Below are 12,796 nucleotides of genomic sequence, written 5' to 3' on the forward strand. Positions count from 1 at the left end.
ATAGGCAGTGTTTTGGGGAAAGGTTAGCATTAAGGTTTCTGAATCTGATACTACAGCAAACCCTACCTGTCCCTGTCCGGTTCAGGGCAGCGTAGGCGACCATCCACCTACAAACCCAATCTGAGTTTTTGGCACCGGTGGGTGTCAGATTCAGATCTGGGGCCGCAATGAGAGCACAGGTGTGTTGCAACTCAGCCAACATCATGCTGCTTTCCCTTCCCTGGCACAGGCCTAAGATAACATGTTAAGCACTGTAAAATTTTTACAGTGACATTAGGCATATCAAGCAGACATTGTTTAACCATAGATAACATGCTGCAGATAAGTGTGAATATTTGTTGCTCCAACAGGTTAGAGAAACGACATGTGGCACTAACAATGTTCATGAATGCAAAATAGGCCACAGGCCCCGAGCCGGTCCCGTGAGGCTGCAGGAGACAAATTTCATGCAGACCCAAATGTTCACAAGGGGCCCTGGCTGGGTGAATGAAGTTTTGGGTTTGGCACCCTAAGGTTGAGGCTTGAAAGCCCCTTTTTTTCAAATTTTACAAAAACGCCTGGTCGCTTCGATCGTCCACGTGACGCGTCCCATGTGCAGATAGATTTTTGCCATTTATTATGTCGCTACAGGTTTACTACTGAGCAGAATTTGGATTAAAACACAACAATATGATACATCCCTAAATTGAAATAATTAGGTTCTTTGTTTCAAGTTTGTTGGGAGAAAAAACTAGTTCGCAATTTGAGATGCGGACATGTTTTCCCTGACGCTGAATGTCATGACCCAACAAAAAAAACTGCCTTCTTTTTTTTTCACAAATGCAGTTTGGCTAAACTAGCTTTGTGCCCTTCGCTCAAGTGGCATCAACAGTGCAATAGTGTAATCGTTAACTTTCAACGGCTCTCTCTTCAGTGCAATTCGTTTAGACAGTTGGGCTTGTCATAAAAAATCCTTATCCTAAACTGTGAAATGTGTCTGCCTTACCATCACATCAAGAAGGCAACCCAGAAGGCGTCTTTGTTTTGCACTGGACAACTGACAACTAAGCGTTCTTACAATAACACCGAAAAAATATTGTTGCCCCCCCTGGAATTCCTTGAATTTAGTGTACGGTTTTTGGCACATTGGGACACGTGGGCGTGGACCACTGCTTACTGCTTTGAGGTCCTGAACAAACCTCCGTCGACCCGGTTTTCCCTTATCAACGACTTTTTTTGCCAGGAAATAGCGTGCGAACAGGTGAATCAGGACTTGGACAATAACTCCTGCCTTTTTAATAGAGATTTAAAGACCGCCTGATTCCTTAATCACTTCTTGTTTCAGTGGGTACTGAGGTTTTTTGGGCCTGAAGTCATGGGCGCGGTGTGATGACCTATGCTGACATGTTTTTATGATACCCACGTCATAGTTATCGCTGCCCACAGGTGAGTCGGGCACTTGGGACAGCACGGAAGAGATATCTGAGGGTGAAACATCACCGAATTAATTCAAAAACGTGTGTGTGTTGTGTTTTTCATCTTCTTCTGCTGGAACACGCTGCTGTAGCTGTCACTCGATATGTGTGGTGGTGCACTCATTGTGCTGAGTTTGGATGTACACTCCCGGGAGGGAGGAGTTGTACACGTTTCCCTTCACGGTTATCAGTCCGTTAGTCCAGCTGGTCACAGTCTAGGACAACATTGTCCCAAGTTTTCTCCACTGATCTGTGTGCGATTTGGACAAGAGAGAAGAGCCTGAGGGCTGGCTTCGTGAACATTCTCTTCTTATAGGTGTACTTCTACTGCACATCTATATTCATGCCAGTATATGTAAGCACCTCAAGCCATCTGTATCGTCTTTGAAAAAAAAAAATCCTTCAACAAACATGCATCTTTTCCTGTAAGCCAACTAAGTGCCATGTAGGTTTAGTTTCTGACGTGAAGTCAGCAGGGTTAAATCACATATCTGCCTCATGCAGCAGCCTGCAGCCTGACCCGATAGAGAATATACCACTGAAACAATCAGTTCTGAGAATGTGTTTTTGTGTGGAAAAAAACCAATGCGTCAGGCTGGCTGTGACTTCTAATTCACAACCTGGAGACCTGTAGAGTTTGAGAAACTACCTATGGCCGAAACATTAGATCCCTACCTAACAAATTCCACAGACACAGGAGAAGCAAAACCGACATGTTTCCCTTCTCTCTGCTCCGAATTCATTTAGAGTCATCCCCATATAACCCAAATCTGAGTGTGTGAAACATCTTTCTGGGACAGACGGAGAGCAGTGCTCCCTGCACTCCTGCACAGACACATTCACCAGAAAGCTTTTGCTGTTCAATAAGTTTTTGAAGCACATAATTTGTTGCACCTAAAAACCCAACTACATACACTCTACACACAAACCCAAACCACAGATTATGCCTCTAAAACCAACTCTACATCCTGCTTCCATGCCCTTTTAAAATTGTATGCAGCATTTATACACTCAGAATAAAACCATTACATCAGTAGGCATACCTTCTAAATGTTTTCTGTTCTAGGTGCAATATTGCGTCTAGAATTATTCCCTATCGTGCTTGGAAGAGTGTGATGTTTATTGGCTGTAGCGTGTGAAACATTTACTTCTTGCAAAGCTGTTAGTTTGTGTGTTGTTTTGATTTTACTTCCCTTCCTGTGCAGACTGGCTCGACTCTCCACCACTCCCCGTTCCCCCTCCCCCCTGTCCTCCACCCGTTGCTGGCTGAGGTGCTGGTCCCCAGCTGGGGGGGACCCCTCTTTTGTCGTCTCCCTTACTGTATTTCGGGATGGCATTCGTCTGCCCAGTGACCTCTTTCCTCCGCAGTTGAAACATTGTCTCGGTTCCTGCGGGCCCCGCCCTCCACCTCTTCCTCATCTTCTGGCCTCCCCTGTTCCAGCCACGTTGACCACTGTCAAAGTTATTTTCTTCGTTTCTCGTCTTGTCGCTTGTCAGCTGACTTGTAGGCATGGGATGACGGTACCCCGATCCCTGTTATTGTCAGATTATAGGGGGGGAGAGGCCGTGGCGCTTTGTAGAGAGAGAGCTTTCAGCGAGGTGGGGGCTGTGTGGGATCTGGTCCGCTCCTGGTGCTTGCTTCTGGGGAGACACAGACGGGGTTTCTCCCTTCGGCCTGGATGTTGGAGGAGGGTAGGGTGGTGGTTTGAGCAGCTGATCGCCATCTTTAAGACTCGGATAGAGGAAAATGCATTAGTGACAGTGTTCATTTCTCCTTTCTGTGTTTCAACAGCATTGTCTGTTCCCTCCTTAGTTACTAGTTTTTTCATCTGTTTTCTTTCCCTACAAGTGGCTTCTTCCATCCACTGACTAAAACATTCTTTGTTTTACTCTATTTGAATTAAATCCTGGGTGCTAATTGTTTTACCCCCTCTCAATAATTTTTCTTCTTCTTCTAAATCCTGTTTTAGCGTTCTAAGTTTCCCTGTGCTCAAAGAGCCATTTTCAGGGAAGCCATGCTTAGTGGTCCAATAAACCAAACAATCTAAAGTTTGCGGACCATATTTTTTCACCATCTCATGAACCACCGGGCCTGAAGGAACGTGTGACTTTGTGCCCTTATTTCCCATTTCTAAAAGTGAAATGAACAAGTAATTGAAGTACTTATTTTTCGTATAATCGTCACTATACGGCCCAGTTTAGTCTCTCGGTAAACTTTGCGAAAAAACCTGAAAACAGCTGTAACTTAATTTAAGCTACAATGACTGTTTATCTGTGATAGATTTTTGCTCGATGAAAATCCAGATAGGCAGCTACGATGACTGTTTATCTGTATGATTTTAAAATCTATCCGTCACCCCGTCCTACTCCCGTGTTATAGTATAGTATAGTATAAAATTAATTAAATAATAATGCCAGTATATGTAAGCACACTCAAGCTCATCTGTATCTTCTTTGAAAAAAAAAAAAATCTTCAACAAACATGTCATCTTTTCCTGATAAGACAAAATAAGTGCCATGTAGGTTTATGGCATAATAAAATTAAATAATATATAATTTTAAAACTGTACATCAGAATGCTCTGAAAATGCGTGAGACACACTGGATAGGTGATGTCTCCCTCAGACTTGGAATGAAGCTGGAATAACGTCAGGATTCGTTTTTAGAGTAGCCTGAAAAAGAGTAAAATATGCCTTTAACAGCCTGAAAAAGATTTAAATTATACCATTTATTAGACATTCAAGGCTTTAATTTTAAAATCCTATATCAGAATGGTCCTAAATTACCCGAGTGACCCAATGGACATGTAGTGTCTAACCCATAGTTGGAATGACCCTGGCCTAACAGTAGGAATCCATTTTAGAGTGGCATCAAGGAGACTTAAATATGCCTTTAACAGCCTGAAAAAATGTCAATATAACTTTACTTTTAAGCCCGTAATTTTAAAACCGTACAACGGAATGCCCTGACATTACCAGAGAGACACACTGGATAGGTGATGCTTCCACTAGACTTGGAATGAAGCTGGAATATTGTCAGGACTCTATTTTAGAGTACCCTGAAAAAGAGTAAAATATGCCTTTAACAGCCTGAAAAAGATTTAAATTATACCATTTATTAGACATTCAAGGCTTTAATTTTAAAATCCTACATCAGAATCTTCCTAAATTACCCGAGTGACCCAATGGACATGTAGTGTCTAACCCATAGTTGGAATGACCCTGGCCTAACCTTAGGAATCCATTTTAGAGTGGCATCAAGGAGAGTTAAATATGCCTTTAACAGCCTTAAAAAATGTCAACATAGCTTAACTTTTAAGCCCTTGATTTTAAAACTGTACATCAGAATGCTCTGAAAATACGTGAGACACACTGGATAGGTGATGTCTCCCTCAGACTTGGAATGAAGCTGGAATAACGTCAGGATTCGTTTTTAGAGTAGCCTGAAAAAGAGTAAAATATGCCATTAACAGCCTGAAAAAGATTTAAATTATACCATTTATTAGACATTCAAGGCTTTAATTTTAAAATCCTATATCAGAATGGTCCTAAATTACCCGAGTGACCCAATGGACATGTAGTGTCTAACCCATAGTTGGAATGACCATGGCCTAACAGTAGGAATCCATTTTAGAGTGGCATCAAGGACACTTAAATATGCCTTTAACAGCCTGAAAAAATGTCAATATAACTTTACTTTTAAGCCCTTAATTGTAAAACCGTACATCGGAATGCTCTGACATTAACAGAGAGACACAATGGATAGGTGATGTCTCCCCCAGACTTGGAATGAAGCTGGAATATCGTCAGGATTCTTTTTTAGAGGACCCTGAAAAAGAGTAAAATATGCCTTTAACAGCCTGAAAAAGATTTAAAATATACCATTTATTAGACATTCAAGGTTTTGATTTTAAAATCCTACAACAGAATGGTCCTAAATTACCCGAGTGACCCAATGGACATGTAATGTCTAACCCATAGTTGGAATGACCCTGGCCTAACAGTAGGAATCCATTTTAGAGTGGCATCAAGGAGACTTAAATATGCCTTTAACAGCCTGAAAAAATTTCAATATAACTTTACTTTTAAGCCCATAATTTTAAAACCGTACATCGGAATGCTCTTACATTACCAGAGACACACTGGATAGGTGATGTCTCCGTCACACTTGGAATGTAGCTGGAATATCGTCAGGATTCTTTTTTAGAGTACATTGAAAAAGAGTAAAATATGCCTTTAACAGCCTGAAAAATATTTAAAATATACCATTTATTAGACATTCAAGGCTTTAATTTTAAAATCCTACATCAGAATGGTCCTAAATTACCCGAGTGACCCAATGGACATGTAGTGTCTAACCCATAGTTGGAATGACCCTGGCCTAACAGTAGGAATCCTTTTTAGAGTGGCATCAAGGACACTTAAAAATGCCTTTAACAACCTGAAAAAGATTTAAATTATACCATTTATTAGACATTCAAGGCTTTCATTTTAAAATCCTAAATCACAATGGTCCTAAATTACTCGAGTGACCCAATGGACATGTAGTGTCTAACACATAGTTGGAATGACCCTGGCCTAACAGTAGGAATCCATTTTAGAGTGGCATCAAGGACACTTAAATATGCCTTTAACAGCCTTAAAAAATGTCAACATAGCTTTACTTTTAAGCCCTTAATTTTAAAACTGTACATCAGAATGCTCTGAAAATACATGAGACACACTGGATAGGTGATGTCTCCCTCAGACTTGGAATGAAGCTGGAATAACGTCAGGATTCGTTTTTGGAGTAGCCTGAAAAAGAGTAAAATATGCCTTCAACAGCCTGAAAATGATTTAAATTATACCATTTATTAGACATTCAAGGCTTTAATTTTAAAATCCTATATCAGAATGGTCCTAAATTACCCGAGTGACCCAATGGACATGTAGTGTCTAACCCATAGTTGGAATGACCCTGGCCTAACAGTAGGAATCCATTTTAGAGTGGCATCAAGGAGACTTAAAAATGCCTTTAACAGCCTGAAAAAAATGTCAATATAGCTTTACTTTTAAGCCCGTAATTTTAAAACCGTACATCGGAATGCTCTGACATTACCAGAGAGACACACTGGATAGTTGATGTCTCCCCCAGACTTGGAGTGAAGCTGGAATATCGTCAAGACTCTATTTTAGAGTACCCTGAAAAAGAGTAAAATATGCCTTTAACAGCCTGAAAAAGATTTAAATTATACCATTTATTAGACATTCAAGGCTTTAATTTTAAAATCCTACATCAGAATCTTCCTAAATTACCCGAGTGACCCAATGGACATGTAGTGTCTAACCCATAGTTGGAATGACCCTGGCCTAACAGTAGGAATCCATTTTAGAGTGGCATCAAGGAGAGTTAAATATGCCTTTAACAGCCTTAAAAAATGTCAACATAGCTTAACTTTTAAGCCCTTCATTTTAAAACTGTACATCAGAATGCTCTGAAAATACGTGAGACACACTGGATAGGTGATGTTTCCCTCAGACTTGGAATGAAGTTGGAATAACGTCAGGATTCGTTTTTAGAGTAGCCTGAAAAAGAGTAAAATATGCCTTTAACAGCCTGAAAAAGATTTAAATTATACCATTTATTAGACATTCAAGGCTTTAATTTTAAAATCCTACATCAGAATGGTCCTAAATTACCCGAGTGACCCAATGGACATGTAGTGTCTAACCCATAGTTTGGAATGACCCTGGCCTAACAGTAGGAACCATTTTAGAGTGGCATCAAGGAGAGTTAAATATGCCTTTAACAACCTGAAAAAGATTTAAAATATACCATTTATTAGACATTCAAGGCTTTAATTTTAAAATCCTACATCAGAATGGTCCTAAATCACCCGAGTGACCCAATGGACATGTAGTGTCTAACCCATAGTTGGAATGACCTTGGCCTAACAGTAGGAATCCATTTTAGAGTGGCATCAAGGAGACTTAAATATGCCTTTAACAGCTTTAAAAAATGTCAACATAGCTTTACCTTTAAGCCCTTAATTTTAAAACAGTACATCAGAATGCTCTGAAATTACCTGAGAGACACACTGGATAGGTGATGTCTCCCCCCGAATTGGAATGAAGCTGGAATAACGTCAGGATTCGTTTTTAGAGTAGCCTGAAAAAGATTAAAATATGCCTTTGACACTCTGAAAAAGATTTAAATTATACCATTTATTAGACATTCAAGGCTTTAATTTTAAAATCCTACATCAGAATGGTCCTAAATTACCCGAGTAACCCAAAGGATATGTAGTGTCTAACCCATCGTTGGAATGACCCTGGCCTAACAGTAGGAATAAATTTTAGAGTGGCATCAAGGAGAGTTAAATATGCCTTTAACAACCTGAAAAAGATTTAAATTATACCATTTATTAGACATTCAAGGCTTTAATTTTAAAATCCTACATCAGAATGGTCCTAAATTACCCGAGTGACCCAATGGACATGTAGTGTCTAACCCATAGTTGGAATGACCCTGGCCTAACAGTAGGAATCCATTTTAGAGTGGCATCAAGGAGACTTAAATATGCCTTTAACAGCCTGAAAAAATGTCAATATAACTTTACTTTTAAGCCCTTAATTTTAAAACCGTACATCGGAATGCTCTGACATTACCAGAGAGACACACTGGATAGGTGATGCTTCCACTAGACTTGGAATGAAGCTGGAATATTGTCAGGACTCTATTTTAGAGTACCCTGAAAAAGAGTAAAATATGCCTTTAACAGCCTGAAAAAGATTTAAAATATACCATTTTATTAGACATTCAAGGCTTTAATTTTAAAATCCTACATCAGAATGGTCCTAAATTACTCGAGTGACCCAATGGACATGTACTGTCTAACCCATAGTTGGAATGACCCTGGCCTAACAGTAGGAATCCATTTTTAGAGTGGCATCAAGGAGACTTAAATATGCCTTTAACAGCCTGAAAAAATTTCAATATAACTTTACTTTTAAGCCCATAATTTTAAAACCGTACATCGGAATGCTCTGACATTACCAGAGACACACTGGATAGGTGATGTCTCCGTCAGACTTGGAAAGTAGCTGGAATATCGTCAGGATTCTTTTTTAGAGTACATTGAAAAAGAGTAAAATATGCCTTTAACAGCCTGAAAAATATTTAAAATATACCATTTATTAGACATTCAAGGCTTTAATTTTAAAATCCTACATCAGAATGGTCCTAAATTACCCGAGAGACCCAATGGACATGTATTGTCTAACCCATAGTTGGAATGACCCTGGCCTAACAGTAGGAATCCTTTTTAGAGTGGCATCAAGGACACTTAAATATGCCTTTAACAACATGAAAAAGATTTAAATTATACCATTTATTAGACATTCAAGGCTTTAATATTAAAATCCTACATCACAATGGTCCTAAATTACCTGAGTTACCCAATGGATATGTAGTGTCTAACCCATAGTTGGAATGACCCTGGCCTAACAGTAGGAATCCATTTTAAAGTGGCATCAAGGACACTTAAATATGCCTTTAAAGGCCTTAAAAAATGTCAACATAGCTTTACTTTTAAGCCCTTAATTTTAAAACAGTACATCAGAATGCTCTGAAATTAACTGAGAGACACACTGGATAGGTGATGTCTCCCCCAGACTTGGAATGAAGCTGGAATGACGTCAGGATTCCTTTTTAGATTACCCTGAAAAAGAGAAAAATAAGCATTTAACAGCCTGAAAAAGATTTAAATTATACCATTTATTAGACATTCAAGGCTTTAATTTTAAAATCCTACATCACAATGGTCCTAAATTACCCGAGTGACCCAATGGACATGTAGTGTCTAACCCATAGTTGGAATGACCCTGGCCTAACAGTAGGAATCCATTTTAGAGTGGCATCAAGGAGACTTAAATATGCCTTTAACAGCCTTAAAAAATGTCAACATAGCTTTACTTTTAAGCCCTTAATTATAAAACCGTACATCAGAATGCTCTGAAATTACCTAAAGGACACACTGGATAGGTGATGTCTCCCCCAGACTTGGAATGAAGCTGGAATAACGTCAGGATTCCTTTTTAGATTACCCTGAAAAAGAGAAAAATAAGCATTTAACAGCCTGAAAAAGATTTAAATTATACCATTTATTAGACATTCAAGGCTTTAATTTTAGAATCCTACATCACAATGGTCCTAAATTATCCGAGTGACCCAATGGACATAAAGTGTCTAACCCATAGTTGGAAAGACCATGGCCTAACAGTAGGAATCCATTTTAGAGTGGCATCAAGGACACTTAAATATGCCTTTAACAGCCTTAAAAAATGTCAACATAGCTTTACTTTTAAGCCCTTAATTTTAAAACAGTACACCAGAATGCTCTGAAATTACCTGAGAGACACACTGGATAGATGATGTCTCCCCCAGACTTGGAATGAAGCTGGAATAACGTCGGGATTTGTTTTTAGAGTAGCCTGAAAAAGAGTAAAATATGTCTTTAACAGCCTGAAAAAGATTTAAATTATACCATTTATTAGACATTCAAGGCTTTAATTTTAAAATCCTACATCAGAATGGTCCTAAATTACCCGAGTGACACAATGGACATGTAGTGTCTAACCAATAGTTGGAATGACCCTGGCCTAAAAGTAGGAATCCATTTTAGAGTAGCATCAAGGTGAGTTAAATATGCCTTTAACAACATGAAAAAGATTTAAATCAGACCATTTATTAGACATTCAAGTCTTTAATGTTAAAATCCTACATCACAATGGTCCTAAATTACCTGAGTGACCCAATGGATATGTAGTGTCTAACCCATAGTTGGAATGACCCTGGCCTAACAGTAGGAATCCATTTTAGAGTGGCATCAAGGACACTTAAATAGGCCTTTAACAGCCTTAAAAAATGTCAATATAGCTTTACTTTTAAGCCCTCAATTTTAAAACAGTACATCAGAATGCTTTGAAATTACCTGAGTGACACACTGGATAGGTGATGTCTCCCCCAGACTTGGAATGAAGCTGGAATAACGTCAGGATTCTTTTTTAGATTACCCTGAAAAAGAGAAAAATATGCCTTTAACAGCCTGAAAAAGATTTAAATTATACCATTTATTAGACATTCAAGGCTTTAATTTTAAAATCCCACATCAGAATGGTCCTAAATTACCCGAGTGACCCAATGGACATGTAGTGTCTAACCCATAGTTGGAATGACCCTGGCCTAACAGTAGGAATCCATTTTAGAGTGGCATCAAGGACACTTAAATACGCCTTTAACAGCCTTAAAAAATGTCAACATAGCTTTACTTTTAAGCCCTTAATTTTAAAACCGTACATCAGAATAATCTGAAATTACCTGAGAGACACACTGGATAGGTGATGTCCCCCCCAGACTTGGAATGAAGCTGGAATAACGTCAGGATTCGATTTTAGAATTGCATCAAGGAGAGTTAAATATGCCTTTAACAACCTGAAAAAGATTTAAATCATACCATCTATTAGACATTCAAGGCTTTAATTTTAATATCCTACATCAGAATGGTCCTAAATTACCCGAGTGACCCAATGGACATGTAGTGTCTAACCCATATTTGGAATGACCCTGGCCTAACAGTAGGAATCCATTTTAGAGTGGCATCAAGGAGACTTAAATATGCCTTTAACAGCCTTAAAAAATGTCATTATAGCTTTAATTTAAAAGATATGTAGTGTCTAACCCATAGTTGGAATGACCCTAGCCAAGAAAAAATAAAACACACTGTCAGAGGATCCCTGAAGAAATTTCATAAAACCTGGGGCCCATTCCTTTCTTATGCAAACCATCTATCCTGAGCCAATGGAAGTCCCCCCCCCCCATTTTTAATTTTTAATTTTTTTAATATACATATATTTTATGTATATTTATATATTTTTTTTTTTTCCTCTTCTCCTTCTTGAGGGAGGGAGATGGGATGGGCAAGTTTGACGAATGGAAGATACATGTTCAGTATCTGGTTAAAGGGTGGTGGAGGGAGGGAATGGGTGGGAATGTATGTGTTTTTGTTCTGTTTTAAAAAGCAAGAAAAATGTCAAACCCGCTACCTTTGTTATTCCCAATACAGCCTGTAATTATTTATGAGGATTGAGCAATAAACATTCTTTCGAAGAAAAAAAGATAATGGAACAGTGACTATGAATAGTAGTAGTAGTAATAGTAGTAGTAGTTCATGTCATAGCAGGGCATTGCAGGGCATACAGGGCGTAGCGTGGCATAGCAGAGCATAGGTGGACATAGCAGGATGCAGCAGGGTTCAGCCGGACACAACAGGACACTGCAGGACACTGCAGGGCATTGTAGAAAATAGCAGGGTATAGCTGGGGGTGTAGCAGGACCACGGCGACAGATAAGACATTTTATCATGCAGACAGGAGTTGGTGGGGACTGAACTGTCAACCTTGTGGTTAAAGGAAAACATGTAATAGTACAATAGTAAAGGAACAACCATTTCATAGTATTGTTAGTTGAAAATAGTCATAGTATTGTAAATCAGAAACAAGCAATAATATAGTATTTTGAAAAAAGTCATAAAAACTCATAGAATAGTATGTCAAAAAAAGTCATAGTATAGTATGTTGCAAATAGTCATAAAAAATCACAGCATAATGTCGATACAGTCAAAAGTTACAGTGTAGTGTGTCCAAAAAGACATAAAAGCCATAGTATGAAAAATATGGGATATTCAGTATATGTTTCTAATTGGTGCTTTTATGGTTCTGAGAGGTGTTTAGTGTTTTGCTGGAAGACACTTTATCATGAAACTAGGAGGAAGTGGGGATCGATCTCTCAACTTGGGTTATAGGAAAACATGCCATTTTTCCTGAGCCATATCAGCACTATGTTCAACCCCAGAACTAATTGTAAAACATGTAAAGGCATAATCATTTTACAGTATCATATGTAGAAAATAGTCATAGTAAAGTAAGCTAGAAACAGGTGCTAAATATACAAGTGAGTATAGCATGTTGAAAGAAATCTTTAAAAAAGTCCTGGAATATGTTGAAAAAAGTCATAGTATAGTATGCTAAAAAATGTCACGGTATGGTATGCCATAAAATAATTGTATAAAAAGTCATAGCATAGTACAGTCTGTCAAAGTCACATGGGACATGAATGCATACAGATGGAAAGAGAGAGGAGAGACGAGCTCAGTGTCAAACGTAGTCCGCCGGTAGTCTAGACCTATAAAAGCATACATAAGAGCTGGTCCAAGGCAAACCGATGACTATGAAGAGAAGCAAAGAAGAGAACGGGTGCTGTGTCTAAAGCTATACACCCCCCACCATAAAAGTCAGTATAGTCAT

The sequence above is a fragment of the Etheostoma spectabile genome, chromosome 1 (assembly GCF_008692095.1).
Source record: "Etheostoma spectabile isolate EspeVRDwgs_2016 chromosome 1, UIUC_Espe_1.0, whole genome shotgun sequence".
In the NCBI taxonomy this organism is placed as follows: Eukaryota; Metazoa; Chordata; class Actinopteri; order Perciformes; family Percidae; genus Etheostoma; species Etheostoma spectabile.